The following is an 8,854-nucleotide window of genomic DNA, read 5'->3' on the forward strand; positions in this document are numbered from 1 at the left end:
CTGTCAGGGGGCTCTGTGTGCAAAAGCTGAGTTGACAGGCGAGAAATCCATATGCGCTATTTTCATTTTGGGGTCAGTACATACCGCAGACTTTGGTATATTTATGCATATTGGGCATCAAACTGTTCAGAATACCTTAGGTGTTCCTATTTGGGGTGACTTGCCTTTGTACGCAAGAAATTGTGTAAGATAAATGTGGCAAATTGCAACATTTTTAGGCGATTTTCTGAAATGTCATAAAAACCAATAACTTTAGGAAAGCTCTGCAGATTGGTACTTTGGTGTAGAAAGGACTCTTTACCCTTGTTGGATTTGTCAGAATGTGTACTTTCCAAAAATATATGGTTTTGTGGGGGTCACTGTATAGTTAGGGGAAGTTTCTGCACATAATACACTGACAGGGGGCTCTGTGTGCAAAAGCTGAGCTGGCAGGCGAGAAATCCTTATGCGCTATTTTAATTTTGGGTTCAGTACATACCGCAGACTTTGGTATATCTATGCATATTGGGCATCAAACTGTTCAGTAGACCTTAGCTTAGGTGTTACTATTTGGGGTGATTTGCCTTTATCTGATCTTTATCAAGAAATTGTGAGAGATAAATGCGGCAAATTGCAACATTTTTATGCGATTTAAAGGTCATATAAATCTGCAAACTTAGGAAAGCTTCACAGCTTGGTACTTTGGAGCAAAAAGAAATGTTTACCCATTATAGATTCGGGGGAATGTGTACTTTCCAAAAATATATGGCTTTCTGGGGTGAGTGTACTTTTTTTTGTAGCATTATCCCACATAAAGGATGTAAATGTGTTGATTTTGCAGGAGCTGAAATGATAGATCATATGGGGGTATGTTCACATTGGGGCCCCTACATGCCACATACTTAGGTAAACCTATACATATTGGGCATCAAACTATTCAGTGGACCCCTGGTGTTCAAATTCAGGGTGTTTTATCTTGGTACCTAATGCTATGTGGGAGAAAAGATGCTGCAAAGTGGAAGCTTTGAGGGGATTTTTGGAAATGTCATCAAAATTGCTAACTTTATAAAAGCTGTGTGGCTTGGTACTTTGGAGTAGAAAGACATGGGGACCCATTTTAGATTCGGGAGAATGTGTTCTTTCCAAAAATATATGACTTTCTGGGGTGAGCGTACTTTTTACTAGCTTTATCCCACATATAATGATGTAAATGTGTTGATTTTGCAGGAGCTGAAATGACAGACATGACAGTACATATGGGGGTATGTTCACATTGGGGCCCCTACATGCCACATACATAAGTAAACCTATATTGGGCATCAAACTGTTCAGTGGACCCCTGGCATTCATATTTAGGGTGTTTTATTTGGTTACTTTATGACCTGTAGGAGATAAGATACTATAGACTGAAAGCTTTGAAGCGATTTTTAAAAAAAATCAAAAATTTTAATAAAAACCAATAACTTTAGGAAAGCATTGCGACTTGATAGTTTGGAGTAGACAGACAGTTGTGCCTATTCTGTATTCCCCAGAATCTGTTCTTTCCAAAAATGTACAATTTTCTGGGATAAACCTTCTGTTAGCGGAATTTTTGGCCTTGAAATCTAAAGTATGCAGCTTTCTGGAGCAGTGCTTTGGGAATTTGGTAGTGTACTGCTGGGAGTTTTTGACCTATACAAGAGACAAATCTCCATAAAACTATATATATTTGGTATTGGCACGTTCAGGAGACATGGGACTTTCCAAATCAGTTGTATATTCGTGCATAAAATAATTTTTGTTTCTAGTATGTGTGTTTATATTATGGAAAATTTGATATTTTTTTTGCATTTTTAGACATTTAGAAGCCTATATCTTGTTACAGAATTGGAATTACACAAAAATTCTACCATATTTTGAAAGCTTAGGTTGTTCTGAAAAAACCGATATATTGTTTTCCTGGGTAAACTAAAAGTCCCCCCGAGGAAAGGCCCCTAAAGTGAAACATGTGCAAAATGTTCAAAAACTGTCTGGCAATACAAGTTCCGCTTTGACCAAAATGGCTGGCAGTAAAAGGGTTAAAGATGTTCCATTTTCCTTCTGTGTCTAACCCCATGAAAAGCCTTTCCCAGTTGACACATTGCAGAGATGCCCTTATACTGGCAAAGTCTGCACGTCTTAAATTGGGTGTTTTAGTTACTCCCTTATAGAGCTGTCTCTGCAGCATTATCTCAAAGGAGACCATGTTGTGATCACTATTCCCTAAATGCTCACCCACACAAATGTCAGAGATGAGTTCAGTATTATTAGATATTACCAGGTCCAAAATAGAGTCATTCCTAGTGGGTTCTTGAACTGCCTGAAATAAAAAGTTGTCATTTAGCATATTTACAAACCTACTAGCTTTTTCTGACTTAGCCACCCCATTACTCCAGTCAATGTCCGGATAATTAAAGTCCCCTATAATAACAACTTGACCCAGTTGTGAAGCCTCCTCCATTTGCAATAGTAGCTGAGCCTCATCCTCCTCACTTATATGGGTGGTTTATTGCATACGCCATTGATCATTTTCTTTGTAACCTTTAGCCCTGCTGAAATTTCTACCCAAAGGGATTCCACATTTTCCCACATTTTCATCTCTAAGTTGTTGGATAAAAGGATCATCTCACATGAGCATATACAACCTCCATAATTATAATTTCTTTGCAAGCAGAAGAGAACAGCTCAGACACAGATCATTAATTAGATAAACCATTGGGCCTATGATCTGTCTTTTTAGCAGGCGTATACGTTTTTTTTTAAAAACTAGCTAAATAAATAGACTTTTACTGAAAATGTATTTTGAAAATTAAAAAAAATATCCTTTTTAGTTATAAAGCAGTAATGATTAATGAGTTTGTTTCTTAAAATCTTCCCCTCTTACTGTTATCAGCTGATTTACTTAAATAAGGATAATTATGAGCCCTACATGAACAACCTCCACCCTCCCCTTTTTGTATTTCCTGTCTCTGGCACACAGATAAGCAGACATCTATTACACAGGGGTTTATCAGTGATTAGAGGAGAATGAAAGTCTTACATAAAAGTTAGTAATTTCAAACATCCCTTAACCCCACGCCTGATGCAAAAAAAAAAAAAAAAGCAGGGTAGTGCCCTTATGCAAGTGAAGTGATTGCTGACACTGTGAGCTTGTGCGGTTGAAGTTGTTCCATATTTTGGTTCAACTGCTCATGCATGCCAGCTGCTTACAGGAGATGCAGGACGGTGCCCTAGAACTTCCCTGCTCTACTCTGCTTTTTTTGCAGCTGAACTGTGAGCATCCAGCAGTGAGATCAGAAAAAAAACTTCTAAAACATCATCATGGTTTTAGAAGAAGCGATATTAAAAAAAGAATAGTAAGAGATATTTGGCTGTAAATGTTGTCTCAGACATTAACTAGAAGAAATGGAAAGAATGATGGCAGAATATGATTGGAGCAGGCATCATGTCATTTACATTGATTTCCACAATATGCCTAAAGGAGAAGAAAAATCATTTTGGCATTTTACTGCCAATAGATTTGCCACATTAGTGCCACCTAGAACAATATATTTATTCTGCATAAAGCATTAACATACCTGAGTAAACAGCTTTAGAAGCTTTCTCCTTTTGCTTAAGATAGCAGCTGCCATTTTAGGTAGCTTCCTTCCTGCAGCTCTAGCTGTTATAGCTGAGATCACACATTCCTAAGGGAGGGGGGAGGGAGTTCTTAGCATTTGGTGGGAGGAGAGGGGGGCAAGAGATGGGAGGGGGAAGCAGGAGATGGGAGGAGAGAACTGCGCAGACTCTGGCCCCGGGAATTAAAGCTGTTTCTGAGAGAGTAAATCAGACACTGAAACATCATGTTTACAAAAAAATAGACAAGTAATCCTGTGTTTTTTTTTGATAGAGAACTTTGTGCAGCATTACTGTGAGTGCTTATGGCTGTATTTACATAGACCTTTCTGATAAAGCTTACTTACTTTTTACCTTTCCTTCTCCTTTAAAGGAGAACAAATGGTATAATAACAATGTTAGACACCCCTCAGTGATTATAATCACTTACTGTACCTGATGCCCTGAGCTGGTGCTTTTCTTAACAGGAACCAGCACAGGCCAGGGGTATTTCTTTAGAAGCTCATTTTTTTTCCAGACAGACACCTACAGTATGCAACATGCAGTATGATGTCCAACTTTGGCTTTTATTCTACTGTGCATGCTTCTGACCAGATTGAAACAAAGAGAAGATGGAAGTAGCCAAAGAAGATGGAAACAAGAAGCTTATACAGAAATACCCCTGGTTGGGGGGAAAACATAGGGGTAACCAGTGTCGAACTGGCCCACCAGGATACCAGGAAAACTCCCGGTGGGCCCAGGTGTCAGTGGGCCCAGGTGTCAGTGGGCCCTCCTGCTCCTGACCATTTGGCCTAATTCATGGTTATTCCCTATTTCTGAATGGGAACAAAGAGGAGGAATAGATGGAAGGATAGACGGTAGCCTGTAAATAAAAGAGACTAGGACAATAAAGAGGTTGGGTGAGGAGGAGGAAAAATAGTTTGGAAAGTGGGCCTGGGGTCTAAGGTTTTCTGGTGGGCCCCTGAGTTCCAAGTCCAACACTGGGGGTAACCCTTCCCGCCCCAGTACCCATTGCACATTATTCAGACTCTCAAGTTATGGAGCAGCAGGAGATACAGGCCCTGTACTTACCACCTACCCTATAGTATTAGTCTGAATGTATATATGGTATAAATTCATAATATATACTCTGACCACTTGAAATGAGAAAAAAAAGCACCTAATGCAAACAAGTTGCAATGCATTCTGTTTCCCATGATTTTGTGTTGGAATGGTATCACTTCTGGTGCAAATCAATTACGTTCTATTGACGTAACCTACTAATTGTGCATTAGAAATACTAGTAGGCCCATGGTTCCCTTGTGCCAATGCATGCAGTTCTACATAATACATCAGTGCAGGCTGAAGGGGCACATTGCTGCACAGCGCTGAGCATGTATACACACAAGTGCATCTATTTTGTGTCCATTTGTGCACTCAGCAAGCAGTAAGCCTTACACACGGCAAAATATGCTCACATTTATTTAGGAGGAGATAACTTTAAGGTTGTTGTTAAAGTCTCTTGTTTGTATTTTCCTGTATGTATGGGTGTGAATGATCATATCACATACTAATCATTCAAGCTGCATGTGAGTGCCACCAAACTGGCCAGTGATTGGGCCTTTTAGTGATTGAGTTTAAAGGGCAGATATTTTTTTTATCTGTTACCAGCTTAAAGGGGAGGTTCTCCTTTAAATTACCTTTTAGTATACAGTATTATTTAATGGCCTTGCTACTTGGTTTACATTAACTATTTTTGTAGTTTTTGAAGCATTTCCTCTTCTGACCCCAGCAGCCATACAATGATTTCTCTATGAGGCTACAATTTCATTGCTTTTGTTACTTTTTATTACTTATCTTTCTATTCAGGTCCTTTCCTATTGATATACCCACTGCCTGGTTGCTAGGGTAAATAAGACCCTTGCAACCAGATTACCGCTGAAATACCAAACTAGAGAGCTGCTAAATAACTGAAAAACCCATTCAAAATAAAAAATGAAGACCAATTGCAAATGATCTTAGAAGATCAATATCTACATGCTACTAAATGTTAATTTGAAGATGAGCAAGCCCTTTAAATTGCCCTACTGAATTAACTGACTTTATTTTTTAAGCCCATCCACATTTTCCTTGTTTAAAAAGTGTTATATATACTTAATGAAAAGCAGAGTATTGACACAATTCTAATTCTTTTCTATAAGATGTAAAGGTCCCCCGAGCATTTTCACCTTGTAACTCCCTTTATAGAACAGGGCTAAGTTATTTAGATAAGAAGGGTACAAAATAAGATGGCACTGTACCATTATTATTATGGTTTTCTTTTTGTGCCATAATGCAGACCTATCAAGTTTAAATGGGCACGGTGGCATGAAGCCCTTAGATTGTGTCTTGTGCCCTTCATATCCCTCTTCTCTGGCAGTTCTGGGCAGCAGTGAGATATTTAAAGCTGAAATCGATGGCAAAAGCTAGCAGCAGCTTTTCAATGACAGGGACAGGATTGTGTGAACTTGCCAGAAAGAAGGGGGAGCCTTGCAGGGCTGGGAGCACTGGGACAATGTAGGAGGGGTAGTGGGTTATTGATCTGTGTAATCAGGCAGAGGACAATTTAATCCAGAACTATTCAAACCCAAGCTACAGACTTTGTCTGACCTCATTTAATTGAGGGCCAGAAGAAGAGTTTTGGATTTTTTTTTAATAAAAGAAGGCTCTGAAATCTTGGGATGGGGTACACAGTATGTTTATTATCAGTGCAAAATCTAATTTTCTGAAATATCTAGCAGCATAAATATAAAGTAATATTCATAATATGTTGAATGATCTTCAATGTACTTGTATTCAGCTAGAGTATAGGCCAATGGTATTATGAAAGCTACTGAGCAATTTGCAGGGTTCTAGTTGAACAACAGCTCAATGGAAGTAGATTGGATAACCTTAGGGGGTATCTTGAGCAGCCTAGCATATTTATCTGTATCCTGTATTTAAGTAACACTGTATGGGGCACATCGCTGTTTGCAATAAGGTGGTACTTATTATGGTATGACTTGAAATGAAAGGCAGAAGGTATTTTTTGAGACCATGAGCCTGTATCAACCACTTATCTACCCCAGCATGTTAATATAGTACATTTGTAAGTGTCCTTAACACGATGACAACTATAAAAATGTGTGAGTAGTCAGAGTCATGATGACACATAGTGCACCTTGCCCATTGCCCATTGCCAGCATGGAACGTACCACATGAAATAGAGCCTTGCACTTTATGCCAGACTTTACATGGAGTAAAACATGTAGCTGTGGAACAGTGGTTGTTTTTAATCCTTCACAGCACTGAGATCTTGGGTTTAATTCTAACCAGGGCACTATCTGTGTGGAACTTGTTTCTTTTGGTATTATAGATTTTTATATAATCCAAAAGTTTACCACTAGGGCACTGGGCATTTTGTTATTTATCCTTTTAATATTTGGTATCTGCATGCTTTAACCTGGGCCAGACTATACACTGATCAACAGGTTATCACGGGTACTTCACAATCTATGAATACAGTCATAAAAGATGAAACACTAATTTAAGCTTTATTCTACTAGAGTCCCAAATTAATATTTCAATGCGCTATTTTCAAGGAACACATGATCATACAATATCGTGCTTCAAAATATTCCATGTTTTGTAAAAGAAGACACTTCCAGCAAGGCGCAAATCAATACAACTACAACTCACTTGTTTATACAGATTATCAAGAAGAGCTGTATTACTGTCATTATAACTTCCTCTTGGATAATCAGTTATCTTGTTTTTACCTAATGCTTTAATTAATAGTTTATTCATTATTTGTAATTAAAACAAAGATTCAGGCAGTGGGCATGGCCAGAAAATAGTGGCAGCTTACATAGAGGGTTAATAGGTCACCATAAATATGGCTTATGTTAAAAATGTGTCCTGTTTTTAAAATCTATATGTATAATATAAAAGATCTATTAGATAAGGTTTTTTTGTCTTTACTTTAGCCCCTCCCTTCATTTGGAGTCAGCAGGTATGGCATAATAGCCATTTGAATCCAATAGTATATATGGGACATTATGACATTTTGTGCATTAAGCTGCTAAAAATTTGTCCATTTATTGCAATATATTCAAGCTGGCCAACTACGTCAAAGTCATTCCCGGACTGGCCCATCCTAAAAGATTCATTAAAAATTCTATGGATTTATTATACATTTCTCTACATTTTATTTGCAGCTTGCTGTCCAAGGTTAAAACTGCAAGTTGTCTACCTTTTTATTGGCCACCCTGGGATCACCTGACTAGGTAGCTAGGAATGATGGGATCCACAACATGTAGCTAGCCACTGCCCCTGTAAAAACTATTGCAAAAAGGGGAGGTTGTACTCACCTCTATATTTTAAACCATTATGTGGGGGTGCAGTGAGGCTGTGACCTCAAAATTCATGCAAAGACAAAAGGTCCTCTGTCTCCTATTATCAATATACATGGTATAAATGAAATGAAAGTGCGTGTAGGACTGACCAGACAAGGCATGACATTGATGTAGTTGGCCAGCCATTATATTAGCAATAATTTCGGGCACAAATACATTTTCTCTCCTTTAAAATGGTAAATGCTTAAATAATTATCTTATTATTAATTTCCATTTTTATTGCATACACTTAAAAGGTGATTATTAGGTTTCTGTTTCTGTCAGATTATCCAAGTGTTCAGGGATTCTAGAACACTTACACCTTTTTGGCTGAGACAAATATGCAATCACATGACTTAAAGGAAATAGGTAGGCCCATATTTACCTGGAAATATGAAAGAAATCTGACTTTTAGACAAAAACACAAATGTATTATTTTAATATATTTTAATGACTGCATCCATTAACTTGAAAGGGACATCTCATTCAGCATTTTCTTCATCCCCAACAAACCAGGTGTTTAAAAGTAAAAAAAAACATTCTTCTGTTGCACTGTTCTGTTCTATTTAGTACAGCAAATAATTAACATTGAAATAGTGACAAGTAAAACAATAGGAAGAATGTATTTCCAACACATACCCTATTTATTGGCCACATGTTAAACACAGGTGTATAGAAAACCCATAAACGTTACAGGGGTCACTCACTTTTGTGTTAACTATTAGTATGTTATAGAATGACCAGTTTAAGCAAGTTTTCAATTGGTCTAAATTATTTATTTCTGACTCTTTCCAGCTTTAAAATGGGGGTCACAGAACCCAGAAGCCAAAAAAAGGATTGCTTGGTGAGAC

The sequence above is a fragment of the Xenopus tropicalis genome, chromosome 4 (assembly GCF_000004195.4).
Source record: "Xenopus tropicalis strain Nigerian chromosome 4, UCB_Xtro_10.0, whole genome shotgun sequence".
Classification (NCBI taxonomy): domain Eukaryota; kingdom Metazoa; phylum Chordata; class Amphibia; order Anura; family Pipidae; genus Xenopus; species Xenopus tropicalis.